The sequence below is a fragment of the Ursus arctos genome, unplaced genomic scaffold (assembly GCF_023065955.2).
Source record: "Ursus arctos isolate Adak ecotype North America unplaced genomic scaffold, UrsArc2.0 scaffold_34, whole genome shotgun sequence".
NCBI lineage: Eukaryota > Metazoa > Chordata > Mammalia > Carnivora > Ursidae > Ursus > Ursus arctos.
The window spans coordinates 25285854-25300343 of NW_026623030.1; positions in this window are offsets into that span (position 1 = coordinate 25285854).

Here is a 14490-nt window from a genome sequence, read left to right on the forward strand (position 1 = left end):
TACCCAAAGGGTCTCCGTGAGGTTGTCCCTTTTGCCAGCTTTATATCGATATGAGGCAAGATGTTCTTGGCATATTTGACACAGAACAGCATCTCACAATAAGATCGAACGTGCAGAAACAGATGTGAGGATCCTGCCCTCTTCCAACGAGCTAGACATAAAGGAGGTTTGCAAAAATACAAAGCAACGCCACTGTTCTCGGTATTTTGTTTGGGAGCATAGTTGTTTCTTATTAAAAATATGCATGTTAAAATATAATGTATCTGGTTTTGAATTAATCAATATTTTTTAAAAATCAGTTTAAATTTCTAGTTACAGTAGATATCCATAGATATAACCCACTTAATGAAATCTCTTTAGAGTCTTCAATAGTTTTTGAGAGTGCCCTTGGAAAAGGGTCTCTGAGACCAGAAGGTTTTAGAACAACTGCGTCACCACATCCTAAGAAATATTATTATCCTAATTTACAAATGAAGAAACTGAGTCACAGAGTGGTCAAATAGCTTGCCCAGGGCCGAGCAGCTGGGAAGTGCTAAAACCAGAAGTCAGATCTGTGCACAACAATCCAATGAGGTGGACATGTGATTATCCCTGTCCTAAATCAAGGACAGTGAGAATTAGGGAGGGGCATTAGCTTCCTGTAGCTAATATACCAAATTGCCACAAACTTGGTGACTTAAAACAATAGAAACTTATTCTCTCACAGTTGGGGAGGTCAGAAGTCTGGAATCAAGGTGTTGGCAGGACCAGACTCACTCTGAAGACTCTTTTTTTTTCCCCCAAATATTTTATTTATTTACTTATTTGAGAGAGAGAGAGAGAGAGAGATCACGAGCAGAGGGGAAAGGTAGAGAGAGAAGCAGACTCCCCACTGAGGAGGGAGCCTGATGTAGGACTCGATCCCAGGACGCTGGGATCATGACCTGAGCTGAAGGCAGACGCTTCACCAACTGAGCCGCCCAGGTGCTCATCTGAAGACTCTTGGGAGGATCCTGCCTTGTCTCTTTGAGCCTCGGGGATCCTTGGTGTGTGACCACATCACTCCAGACTCTGCCTCTGTGTTCAGGTGGCCCTCTCCATGTGTGTCTGTCCTCTCTTCTGTGTCTCCTGTAAGAATACCTGTCATTGGATTTAGAGCCCACATGCACAGTCTAGGATGATCTAATCTCAAGATCCTTAATTACATCTGCAAAGACTTTTTTTTCCAAATAAGGTCTCTGGTTCCAGGATTGGGACAAGGAAGTATCTTTGGGGGCAGGGTGGCATCATTCAACCCACTGCAGGAGGTTAAGTCACTTGCTAAGTTCCCACAGCTGGGAGGGTTGGAGCTGAACCCAGTGGCTGCCCATACTGAGTAAAGGAATAAATAATGTATGCCCAGATTGGGGCAGTTTTGTCCTCAAGGCAGCAAAGATGTACTTAGTGTCGGCTGAGAGGGACAAGGATTGAGGAACTGGAGAACTGGGCTGCAGCCTGACCTTAAGACCAGGGCAGGAGGGGAGTGGGGAGGAGGGGGGAGGCAGAAGTCTGAGGTGGCCCCACATGGTGAGCCCTAGTGCTTAGGAGAATGGCTACAGTCTTAAGTAAGGAGAGGCAGTCAAGCCTGGTGGGTAAGCTTCCAGAGCCTGTGTTCTAACCCTGGTGCAGTCACTGACCAGGTGTGTGACCTTGGGCAAGCCACATGACCTCTTGGGGCCTAAGCTTCCCACTCTGTTAAATGGGATCACAGAGGGTAATTGCTATTATTGAATGAATCAATGTATGTGCTGGCCTCACCCAGTGCTATAGAACAGTTAGTTTCTGTCATCATCACCATCATCGTCGAAGAGATATCTGGTCTGGGTGTAGATGTCGTTGTCTAGTTGACAGCTGGAAACGTGGACCTGGAACTCAGGACCAGAGCAATGATAAGACCTATATTGACATTCATTCATTCAATAAGTATTGAGCTCTTAATATAAGCCAGGTCCTATGCTAACCCTGTGGGATGTGGCAATATGCAAGAGACAGGATTGCTACTCTTGTGGGGGAACAGACAGAAAACAAGTAAAACCAAGAAGAAACTAATTTCCGATAGAGCAAGACAGGGTTGAAAAAGGAGAGGAGAATCAAGAAATTAATGTGTCCCAGAAACCAGGTGTGTTAGCACAATTCAATTGAAAAAAAGTCCCACACACTGTATTTTTTCAACCATAAATATTTTAATCTGTATTTCTGAAACATACTGAAACCACGTGTCCATACTGCTACCACCCTTGAGAAAGTTAATAATTTCTTCATATCAAATATCCACAGTGTTAAAATATCAATTTTCTCATCAATTTATTTCTTTACAGTTTTTGTTTAACTCAAGATCCAAATAGTATTCACATATTGCATTTAGTTGATATGTCTCTTATTCTCTGTATTTTTTAAAAGATTTTATTTATTTATTTGAGAGAGAGAGAAAGAAAGAGGGCACCAACGGGGGAGGGGCAGAGGGAGAGGCAGGTTCCCCGCTGAGCAGGGAGCCTGATGCGGGGCTCGATCCCAGGACCCCAGATCATGACCTGAGCCGAAGGCAGACACTTCACCAACTGAGCCACCCAGGCGCCCTCCCTTATTCTCTTTCAATCCTCCATCTCTTTTTTTTCTCTTTCCCCTGAAATTTCTTTTTCTTTTTTTTCTTTTCTTAACATTTTTTTATTTTAGAGAGAGAGAGAGAGAGGAGGGGAGGGGCAGAGGGACTCATTTTTAATGTTCATTTAGACATGAATCACATGCAGTAATGTTGACCTTTTTTAATGTGTACAATCCAGTGGTACTTCGTATGTTTATAGGGAGCTGTGACCTTCACCGCTCTCTAATTTCAGAACCTTTTCAACAACGTCCCTCCAAAACCTTGTTCCCATTAGCCATCGCTCTCCATCCCCCCCACCCCCCACCCCCTGGCCCCTGGCAGCCACTCGTCTGTTTCCTGGGTCCATAGATGTGTCTATTCTGAACATTTCATATGCTGTGTGGCCTTTTGTGCCTGGCTTCTTTCACTCAGCATCATGTTTTTAAGGTTTATCCGTGTTGTGGCCAGACTTTAGGGGTGTTTCTACCTTCCCTATTGTTTTGCCCGTGGTGAAACAGTCATTTTCTTCTGGAAGCTCAGATCCCTTCGTAGAAACGTTTCCTCCTCGCAGAACTCCTTGTTTCTGGGAGATACACCAGGCTCCAGAAGAGGGTGGGAAGGAAAAGGGCAAAGGGCTTTATCTGGCCAGGGTGCTCACAGCCACTGGCACTTTCTGTGGGCCAGGTGAGGCGGGCAGCCCTGCGCCCTCCAACGCCTGCTTTCCGTCTGTGGATCTGCTTATTCTGGACATTTCAGATAAGTAGAATCATACGCTATGTGAGGGAAGAAGAGAAAGCCATAAACCATGTGTGTGAGGCCCAGGGGAAGAATGGGCTCCATTTGTGTGTGAGTCAGCAGACTGACACGGGACTGCATGGGGAACAGTGTGAAATGAAGTTGAAGAGGGCACCAGGGATTGACTGTGGGGTCAAGTTCATATTGGATGTAGTGGGGATGTTACGTGACATCTGGCAAGTCATTGACTCTGACTCTGTCTCAGTTTTTTCATCCGTAAAATGAGATAATCTCAATCACACCTCCCTGTAGGATGTTTGGGGACATTAAATGAGTGAAGATAGGTAAAATGTTTAGAACAGAGGCTGGCACATAGTAAGGGCTACGTTAACATTAGCTGTCGTTATTCTTACTGTCCGAGTGGTGTTACTGTTACACTGCTGTCATTATTACCACCGAAGCATCCATTTGGAGCAATGGCATCATGAAATCAACGCTGATGTCTGACTGTGGTGTGAGGAGCTGTTAGAAGAATTACAAATTAGGGCCACCAAGTCCCCTCGATTCTTTTTTAAAAGATTTTATTTATTTATTTTAGAGAGATAGAGACTGTGGGGGAGGGGACAGAGGGAGAGGGACAGACGAAATCCCAAGCAGGCTCCATGCTCAGCGTGGAGCCTGATGTGGGTCTTGATCTCACAACCCTGAGGTCATGACCAAGGCTGAAATCAAGAGTTGGATGCTCAACCGACTGAGCCACCCAGGTGCCCCTCTTCTGCCTTCTAATCTGTTTTCTGCACGGCAGAAATTTTGCACAGCCAGTAAGTTTGTAAATGCTTGCATCTTATCGCACCAGGTGCCGATGCCAGGTTACAATAGAGCCCAGAGCCCTTCCCGTGGCCGACCCAGACTTCCACAGTCTGATCTATGTCTACTTCTCCATCTCGGTCTCACACGTAAGCACCCGCCACCTGCTATTCCTTCAGGTCTCCCGTGTGCCATGGTGCATCTCCAAACTCAGATCTCTGGTGAGAGCGGCCAGATGGATGAGCTGGTGTCACAGCCCGTGCCCGGAGATCACGGAAAGCAACCATTGAACTTTTTCAGCTCCTGCAGAAGGAATAGAATTCTACTTTCACCACAAATCACACGGGGATGGACTGCCCTGCCCAGACTTGGAAAGGTGGCTCAGTTACTGAACAGGAAACAACACGCAACTCTTGGTGAGGCAGGGGTGCAAACCGGGGCCAGAGGTGAATGGTTGGGAAATGCCAGGGCATTCCAGGTCATTTGAGGGCCCTTTCCTCTGTCCATCTGCTCAGCACCCTTCTCAATAACTTGGAATTTAAAGATTATGGGCTCGTTGAACTATCTATGAATAAAATAATACAATGTCTGTGAACTGCTCTAAAATAACCCACTAGGAGGGTGGGATGGTTGGGAATGCGGATGCAATGAAGACTGGCCATCCTGCTAATAATGTTGAAGCCTGCCCAAGGGTACGAGGAAGTTCATTATACAGTCTCCCTTCTTCTGTATTATTAGAGAATTTTCATTATAAAACAGCTTTTAAAAGAAAACAGACTAGGGGCTAAAAGGAGTGGCAAAGTGGGGCACCCGGCTGGCTCAGTCAGTAGAGCATGTGACTCTTGATCTTGGGGTTGTGGGGTCAAGCCCCGCCTTAGGCCAAGAGCTTACTTTAAAAAAATAATTTAAAAAAATAAGGGAATGGTAAAGTATTAACTTGCCGGTGATCATCTCACCTCTTGCTTCAGCCATAGGTGGGACAAGAGAGATCTGATACCACTACGAGGAAGAGAAGATCTGGAGTGAGGAGAGTGGATGAGTGGGTGCTGGGGACCACCCGCCGGTAGGGGCAGACATTTCCTCTCTGTGAGTCCGTTGGGCTGGGCACATGGCAGAGAGAAGCAGTGATTATGTGGAAGGAGAAGTCACTGCTTCCTGGAAAATCAGGCCACAGGGTCCTGAGAAACCACACTAGGGCTCGAGAGGCAACTGGGGGACACTTGAGTATAGCTTCCCTGTCCTGTTGCCATAGATGGTGCAATGGACCGAATGCCTGTGTCCCCCCAAGTTCATGTGTTGAAATCCTGCCCCCCAAGGTGATGGTATTAGGAGGTATCATCAGTGCTTTTATAAAAGAGGCCTGAGCGCTTTCTTGCCCTTCTGCCTTGTGAGATCTATGAACCAGGAAGGGGTTCTCGCCCGACCCCAAATCTGCCAGTGTCTTAACCTTGGACTTCCAGACTTCAGAACTGTGAGAAATGAATTTCTGTTGTTGACAAAGAACCCAGTCTATGGTATTTTTGTTATAACAACCCAAGCGGACGAGGCCAGACTGCTGTCTTACGAGTATTCCTATTTTGGGGGAGTCCGAGTGGTCTCCCACACAACTCTGCTTTACTTGCCCTGTTCCTTGAGCTCGATCCCAAGGGCTGACAACCTGAAAGAGCCTCACACCCCCTCTTCCACCCACACCACCCTCCTGACTTCCCATGGTTGCTGTCCTGGCTTCTCATCCTTCGCTCTCCTCCTCCTTCTTTGACGGACTTGAGATGATCGCGGACAATTCCGATGTCACCATTGCATCTAAACCCTGGCGATGTCAGAACAGACTCATGGTCTGTTCTGCGTTGATTCTGCTTGATAGTTGACCTCCCTCCCAGGGCTTTGGATAGAAGTTTACACTCAGGCTCCCCAAATCCATCTTGGAAAACAGGATCATCCAACCCTTGCAACAGGATTCTTTGAAGTGCATTGAGCATGCTCTTGGAATTTCAGTACCGGTTTGTACCTGAACGGAAGTTACCTGGAAATGCTAATCTGGGTAGATTTTCCATCTTGTTAAATTCACCTGGTGGTGATTCTCTGCCTCAAGGGTCTCATCCACTGAAATGCTTGGGCTCTTAATTAAAGAAAATGTTTAAAGAAAAACTATTAACCAAGTAGAAAACCACCCATTGGCTTTGTATGGGTTCCTAGAGCTTGAGGCCAAGTTAATGAGCTAGTGCTTCGTTGGAGAGCACGGTACCAGAGAAGCCAGAGTGGGGGAAGAGAAGTAAGGCAGAAAAGAAGGGAGAACAGATTCAAGGTGGAATATTACCGAGGTTGGCCTGGCTTCACAAGAACACTCAAGCTGGTTGCTCAGCTTCCTGGGATGTCCCTGGGGAGGCTGTGTGAAACCACTGGATCTCATACTGTCCATCACACGGAGTGTAGTACTGGGCATACGGGGTAGGGATACATGGGGGACAGTGAGCTACTTATCTGCCCACTCCCGTGTATCTCTCTTGACTCCTCCCCATGGGGCATTAACCTCCCCCCATTTCTAGGCAGACTCCCTCTAGTCAGGTGGGTTCTGGGTGCTGAGGCCATCAGAACTGTTAGGAGCTGAGGGGACTGTGGCACTGTCCCCAGCCTTTGCAATCACGGGAACAGCGTGAGCAGTGGCTGGTGCTGCCTACGCTGGGGAGCAAGGCAAGTATCCCAGGTGGGATGAACAGATCTGGGTCTGTCGTACCCATAATTCCACCATGGACAAAATTATGTACTTAGTAGAATTCCCCCCATTCCCAGGTAACTACTGTTGACACTTTGCTCCATGCTCTTCTCGATTTTTTCCCCCTGAGAATATGCACATTACATTTATCTAAACATGCATTTATTTTTTAAATGGAAACATGACATACATATTAGTATGCAATTTGTTTTATTCACTTCATAATACCCTATAGTCATTTTTCCAGCTCAGCATATAAAGACCCACCTTCTTCTTTTTTTTTAAAGTAGGCTCCACACCTAATGCAGGGCTTGAACTCACAACCCTGAGATCAAGAGTCGGACGCTCTACTGACTGAGCCAGTCAGGCGCCCCTTACGTATGTATGTATGTATGTATTTTTTACAAATAAATCTGAATCCTAATAGGTTTTAACTCCTGACGTACACATTTTAGTAGCATAAGTTCTAATTTTGTGTTTTGTTTTATTTTGTTTTAATTTTAATTGCAGCACGGTTAACATATAGCGTTATGTTAATTTCAGGTGTACAATATAGTGATTCAACAATTTTATATATTACTCAGTGCTCATCATGAAAACCGCATTCTTAATCCCCATCCCCTATCTCCCCCACCCCCCACCCCTGGTAATCATCAGTTTGGTCTCTATAGTTAAGAGTCTGTTTTTTGGTTTGTCTTTTTCTTCCCTTCGTTCATTTGTTTTGTTACTTAAATTCCACATATGAATTAAATCATATGGTATTTGTCTTTCTTTGACTGACTTATTCCATTTAGCGTTAGACCTTGTAGATCTACTCATGTTGTTGCAAACGGCAAGATTTCCTTCTTTTTATGGCTGAGCAATATTCCATTGTATATATTTAGCGAATCTTCTTTATTCATTCATCAATCAATGGACATTTGGGCTGCTTCCATATCTTGGCTATTGTAAATAATGGTGCAGTAAACGTAGGGGTGTATATATCTTTTGAATTTGTGTTCTTGTATTCTTTGGGTAATAGTCATTAATGCAATTGCTGGATCATAGGGTAGCTCTATTTTTAACTTTCTGAGGCACCTCCATACTGTCTTCCACAGTGGCTGCACAGTGCATTCCCACCAACAGTGCATGGGGGTTCATTTTTCTCTATATCCTCGCCAACACCTGTTGTTTCCTGTGTTTTTGATTTTAGCCATTCCTCAGTCTTTTTTTTTTTTAAAGATTTTTTATTTATTTATTCGACAGAGACAGAGACAGCCAGCGAGAGAGGGAACACTAGCAGGGGGAGTGGGAGAGGAAGAAGCAGGCTCATAGCGGAGGAGCCTGATGTGGGGCTCGATCCCACAACGCTGGGATCACACCCTGAGCCGAAGGCAGACGCTTAACCGCTGTGCCACCCAGGCGCCCCTCCTCAGTCTTTTTTTTAATAGATAGATAGATAGATAGATAGATAGATAGATAGATAATCTCTGCTTCATTTTAAAAAAATGATTGTATAGTTTTTTGGTTTATGGATGTACTGTAATTTTTTTCCATTTTTCTTTTTTCCATTTTCCAGATGTACTGTAATTTATCTGATCATTTCTCCCTTGATAGACATTGGCAGGATTTTCTGGTTTGTACTCTTTTAAACAATACTGCTATGCAAATGGACACAATTTTTGGTGTTTTCAACTTTACAAGAAATGAGTGGCCAAAACATGTTACATCCTCATCTGCTCATCACCTCCATTCTTGCCTATAAATCGGGCATAAGGAGGAAGGCTGGCGACCACAGCTCACCAGGGCAGACAGCAAAACCTCGGGGTCCTGGTGTGTGCTGGTGGATCCCCCCCGAAGTCCTGCATCTTTCTAAAATGCAATTTTGCCCTTGCCATTTTCTGACTTAAATCCTTTGCACGATTTCCATTGTTCTTTGGGGGCTGGGGCAAGGAGTGCCTCGCCCTTCTTTATTTTCCACATTTCTTTTCTTTTTTAAAAAGATTTTATTTATTCATTTAAGAGAGAGAGAGAGCAGGAGCAGGGGGAGGGGCAGAAGGACAAGCAGACTCCCTGCTGAGCGCAGAGCTGGATTCCAGGACCCCGAGATCATGGCCTGAGCTGAAGTCAGACGCTTAACCATCTGAGCTGCCCAGGAGCCCCTTTATTCTCCACTTTTCAAGGAGATGAGTGCTTTTCCAGGTTTCAGATTTGCCAAGGTCAAAACCCTCAGACAATGCTGTTAGGACTATTTGCGGAAATCACTCTGGAAAAGAGGCGGCATCTACCAAATCCGAACAGACACCTGCCCTGTGACCCAGCAGGTCCACATCTAGGTTTATGCCCACAGAAATGTCCATATTCTCAAAGTCCTCCATCACAGGAGGGAAGCTGAATGCATTTTTTGGGGGGTCCAGCTTCTTTCCTCAGCATAATGGTTTTAAGATTCATTCAAACTGGTGTGTATAACTAGCTTATTCTTTTTATTGCAGACTAATATTCCACTCTACAGCCATACCACATTAGTTTATCTATTTACCTGTTGTTGGACATTTGAGTCATTTCCAGTTTTTGCCTCACTCAAATATGAATGTTCACGTGTAAGTCTTTCTGGACAGGTGTGTTCTTTTCTTTGGGGCAAACACCTAGAAATGCAATAATGTCTGGGTTGCATGTTAAATGTATGTTTGTTTTTCTTTGTTTTGTTTTTTAAAGATTTTATTTATTTGAGAGGGAGAAAGAGAGAGCACGAGAGAGCACAAGAGCAGGGGGAGGGAGAAGCAGACTCCCCATGGTGCAGGGAGCCCACGGGGCTCGATCCCAGGACCCTGGGATCATGACCTGAGCCGAAGGCAGACACTTAACAGACTGAGCCACCCAGGCGCCCCGTTAAGTGTATGTTTAACTTTTTCAGGAAATGCTTGACCGTTTTCCCAAATGGTCATGCCATTTCCCCTTCCTACCAGCAGTGATGAAGTAGGACAGGCTGCGCCTTTGTGATTTTACCCACATCCCTGGGTGATTCTGCTGCTCACCCACATTGAGAACCACTGGCTTAGGATGATGAAACTGGGGGGGGGCTTTTTTTTCGGGAGGTGATGTTGGAGCCGAAACCAGGTTAAAGTGAGGGAGGAAGCCAAGAGAAAACCGGGGGGAAGGTGGTTTCAGGCAGAGGGAACAGGAAGTGCAGAGCCTCTGAATCAGGAGTGTGCCAGGCACGGGGCAGGGCCGGCAAGGGGGTCTGCGGGCTTGATTGGCTTTGCAAGGGAAGTGCTGTGATAGACAGCCAGAGCGGAAGGCAGGGCCCCCCAGGGAATGATTTTAGGAGCCACTGTAGGGTTTTTGAGCAAAAGCATGACATGATTTTGTAGCAGAGGAAACCGAGGCTCAGAGAGGTAAATTAACTTGCCACAGGTCACACAGTAAGTGGCTAAACTGAGGTTCAGGCCAGGTCTGTCCGCAGTCAGAGAGTGTGTTATTGACCTCTGTGCTCCCTTTGAGCCGTCTTTGGTATCAAATAAATACATAAAAAGCAAAAGTTTGGAAGCTGTCAATGTCCTCCAGCCAAAGACCACCAGGAACACAGTGGTAGTTAAGCCAGTTGGATTTAATACTCATTGCAGCGCGGGAGAAAGCACACCACGGGGACACTGTGGGGCGTCTCAGTAAGAGAACAGCCAGGTGTCAGAAAGAGCTGTAGGGTTTGGGGTTTGGTTGGGGGAGAATTTACGGATCGAGGAGTTTTGCTCTAGAGCGCGTGCTGTTGGGAAGCAGGGGTAATTCTAGGACTGGAGCTCTTAAATCTTACCGAGACAGGACAGACTAGAGCGAGGCGGAGGGTGTAATTGGTCAAGAAACAGCCATTACTCCTCTTAGCCAAGAGAGGGAGATGTTTGGTATTTCATGGCCTGGACCATGCTCGTGTTTTGTCTTATTTCATCATATCACAAGGTGGCCTTGTCTGACGTTGATGTTCTGTGAAACTGGTATTTACGGGACAGGGCAGAGGCCAGCTGACCGTGCCGGGCCAGCTCCTGGATGGTGGGCAATCTCTCTCAATCTCTCTCTCTCTCTGCTGTTTCTGGGCGACACCTCAGAGGATGAAAACTTCCCCATGTGTGTGTTTGTCTTAAACAGCTTTATTGAGATATAGTTCACTTGTCATGAAAATCCACCCGTTTAAAGGGAACAGCTCCATGATTTTTAGTATATTCACAGATACATGCAACCGTACATGTTCTGGAACTTGACATGTGTCAAGTTCCAGAACACTTTCATCGCTCTGAACGGAAACCCCGCGAGCAGTGACTCCTCATTTCCTCCCTCCTCCGCACCACAGCCCGAGGGAACCACCAGTCTACTCTCGGTCTCCGTGGACTTCAGTAATTTGGGTATTTCATGTAAATGGAATCATAGAATATCTGGTCTTCTGAGACCAGCTTGAGCCTCCTGTCTTCAAGGTCCATCCTTGTTGTAGCAGGTGTCAGCCCTTCGTTCCTTTCAGTGGCTGAATCATCGTCCATTGTGTGGATGGACCACCTTTTGTTTATCCCTTCATCCATTGAGGGACTTTTGAGTGGTTTCCACCTTCTTGTTTTGCCTGTGGTAAAAACAGTACTTCCCTCTGAAAGCTCGGATCACTTCGTGCGAACCTCTGTCTCCTCACCGAACTCCTTGTTTCTGGGAGACGAACCCAGGCTCCAGAAGAGGGTGGGACGGAAAAAGGGAAAGGGCTTCATCCAGGCAGGGAGCTCACAGCCATTGAGAAACTGCTGTGTGCGGGGAGGGGCTCTGGGAACACAAAGAGAAATTAGGGCAGCGGTCCCTGCCCTCAACGAGCTCATAGTCCAGTGAGTGGAGAAGGTACACATGTTGTTTCTCTCCACCCCCTGCCCCAGGAGCCATCCCATTTTTTCTGGTCTTCTTCAGGGGAAACCCCCTCCCCTGCTCTCTGGTTCCTGGGAAGGAGAAACCCAGGCTGACCAATCTGCTGTATCCAACCTGTGGGCCTAGTGGGCATTGGCCTCGGTCCAGTGAGATTCTGTGACACTTTCCCGGGCCTCTTACAAAAGGTAATTTTTTGTTTGGTTTATTGTTTTTCCTATGAGGTTGCTGAGAAAGTAGGCTGGAAGCCTGGGGCTGCCGGTGGCCATACTGTGGTTGTCTGGGGAGAGCCAGCCTGAGGAAGAGGGCAAGAAAGGAAAGCAGGGCTCAGACATGGGAGCCTGCAAAGCAGATGGCAAACAGCCTTCCCGAGGAGATGCTACTCCATTTTATAGGTGAGGAACCAAAGACACTCCCAGAAAGGAATTGAGTATGAACCTCTTAATGAGTGATAGGGCTGAGAATTCTATTTCTCGGGGCACCTGGCTGGCTCAGTCCATAGAACATGCGACTCTTGATCTCAGGGTTTAAGTTCGATCCTCATGGTGGGTGTAGAGATTACTTAAAAATAAAATCTTAAAAAAAGAGAGAGAGAATTCTTTTTCTAGACCATAACCTAGTCTTTGAAAATACAGTCTTTCCTCAGGTACTGTCAAAATGTCCAAATCACGCTGCCAATAATTGACCTAAATTATTTTATTTTTTAAAAGATTTTATTTATTTGATAGAGAGAGAGAGAGAGCGAGAGTGCACACAGAGGGGGGAGGGTCAGAGGGAGAAGCAGACTCCCTGCTGAGCAGGGAGCCCGATGCGGGACTCAATGCTGGGACTCTAGGATCATGACCTGAGCCAAAGGCAGTCGCTTAACCAACTGAGCCACCCAGGCGCCCCGACCTACATTATTTTAAAGCATTCAGAGCATTGAGCCTGCTTATCTTGAGATCTCTAAACAGACATGGGGAACATTTCTGTAGTTGTAATGCCTCGTCTTTTGGATTTCCAGAGTTTGTCAAAAAGTTTTCCACAACTCAAACTGACTTAGGCAAATAGTTACATAAATAGGAAATCCAGAATGTGGACTTCAGGCACAGCTGGATCCAGGGGCTTAGTGATAGTAATGTCATCTAATTTCTGGTTTTTTTCTGCCCCTCAGCTTTGGGTTTGCATAACGCTGACATCACTTTCATGCAGGCTATCCACACATGGTGGCAAAGGTGGTCTCCAGGACCTGTAGGGTTTATATCCTGCCAATAACTTCAGAAAATTCAGTGAATTTTCATTGCATATCATTGGCTCAGTTTGGGACATACACCTACTGCTGGACTAATCACTATGCTCATGGACATGAAAATTGCTGATTGGTCAAGCGTAGAGCCAGAAGGGTGGGAACAGTCCACCGGAGTGGTGTTGGATAAGATAGGAGTAAAAGGAATCCTCAATGAACAGGTGAAGTGCTCTTACAGAGGGGAGAATGGATATTAAGCAGACCAAAAAAAAAAATAAATCAATGTTTAGTCTCTGACCAGAAAGTTGGTAGTATTTCCTCATACTGTAGAAATGTAGTCATCTCTTAAATTTGATATTAAAAATGTTCTCTTTTTAATACTTCAGTTTCATTTTTCTGATCTGGACTATCCTTTTCTTTTCACTTAATTTCCCAAATCTTTAAGTATTGTTCTTCCCTGCTTCCTCACCACTGGATTCTGTCATCAAGAATGGCCCCCTTCTGTTCTCCTGTAACATTCTCTACTTGTATTATCCCCTTCAACCTCTAATTAATTACTTTCAGGAAATGTGCACGCAGAACCTATCACAGGGGGCCAGGGTCTTGTGGCTAGGCCTTCATGTTCACTGGCAGCCTTACATATAGACTTCTCTTCCCTTCCCTTCCCTTCCCTTCCCTTCCCTTCCCTTCCCTTCCCTTCCCTTCCCTTCCCTTCTCTTTCTTGTAATCTCTATGCCCAACATTGGGTTCAAACTCACAGCCCTGAAATCAAGAGTCACATGCTCTATTTACTGAGCCAGCCAGGCACCCCTAGACGTTTCATTTCTACAGATGCTAATTTCACATTTGGTTTATAATTCAAGACAGGAGTTTGTATCAGTCAGAAAACAGAACCCACTCTAGATCTTTCCAACAGGTTTTTTTTTTTGTTTTGTTTTAAGAGATTTTTATCTTTAAGTAATCTCTATACCAAATATGGGGTTCAAACTCACAACCCCGAGATCAAGAGTTGCATGCTGTACCAACTAAGCCGGCCAGGTGCCCCTCCAACAGAAAGGTTTTAATGTTGGAAATTGGTTAAACACATGCATTAGTTATCTATTGCTATGTAACAAGTTACCCCCAAAGTTTTTTTTTTTTTTTAAGATTTTATTTATTTGACACAGAGAGAGAGAGAGTGCACAAGCAGCGGGGAGCAGCAGGCAGAGGGAGACGGAGAAGCAGGCTCCCCGCTGAGCAGGGAGCCCAATGTGGGTCTTGATTCCAGGACCCTGAGACCATGACCTGAGCCAAAGGCAGAGGCTTAACCAACTGAGCTACCCAGGCAGGTCTCAAGTTACCCAAAAATTTAGTGGCTTACAACAACAATCTTCATTATCTTTCATAGTTTCTGCAGATCTAGAATTTGGGAGCAGCTTGGCCCAGCAGTTCTGTTACAGGATGTCTCACGCGGTTGGTTGTAGTCAAGATATTGGCAAGGGCTGCTGTCATCCGAAGGCTTAACTGGGGCTGGAGGAGCCACTTCCGAGATGATGAGCTTGATACTGT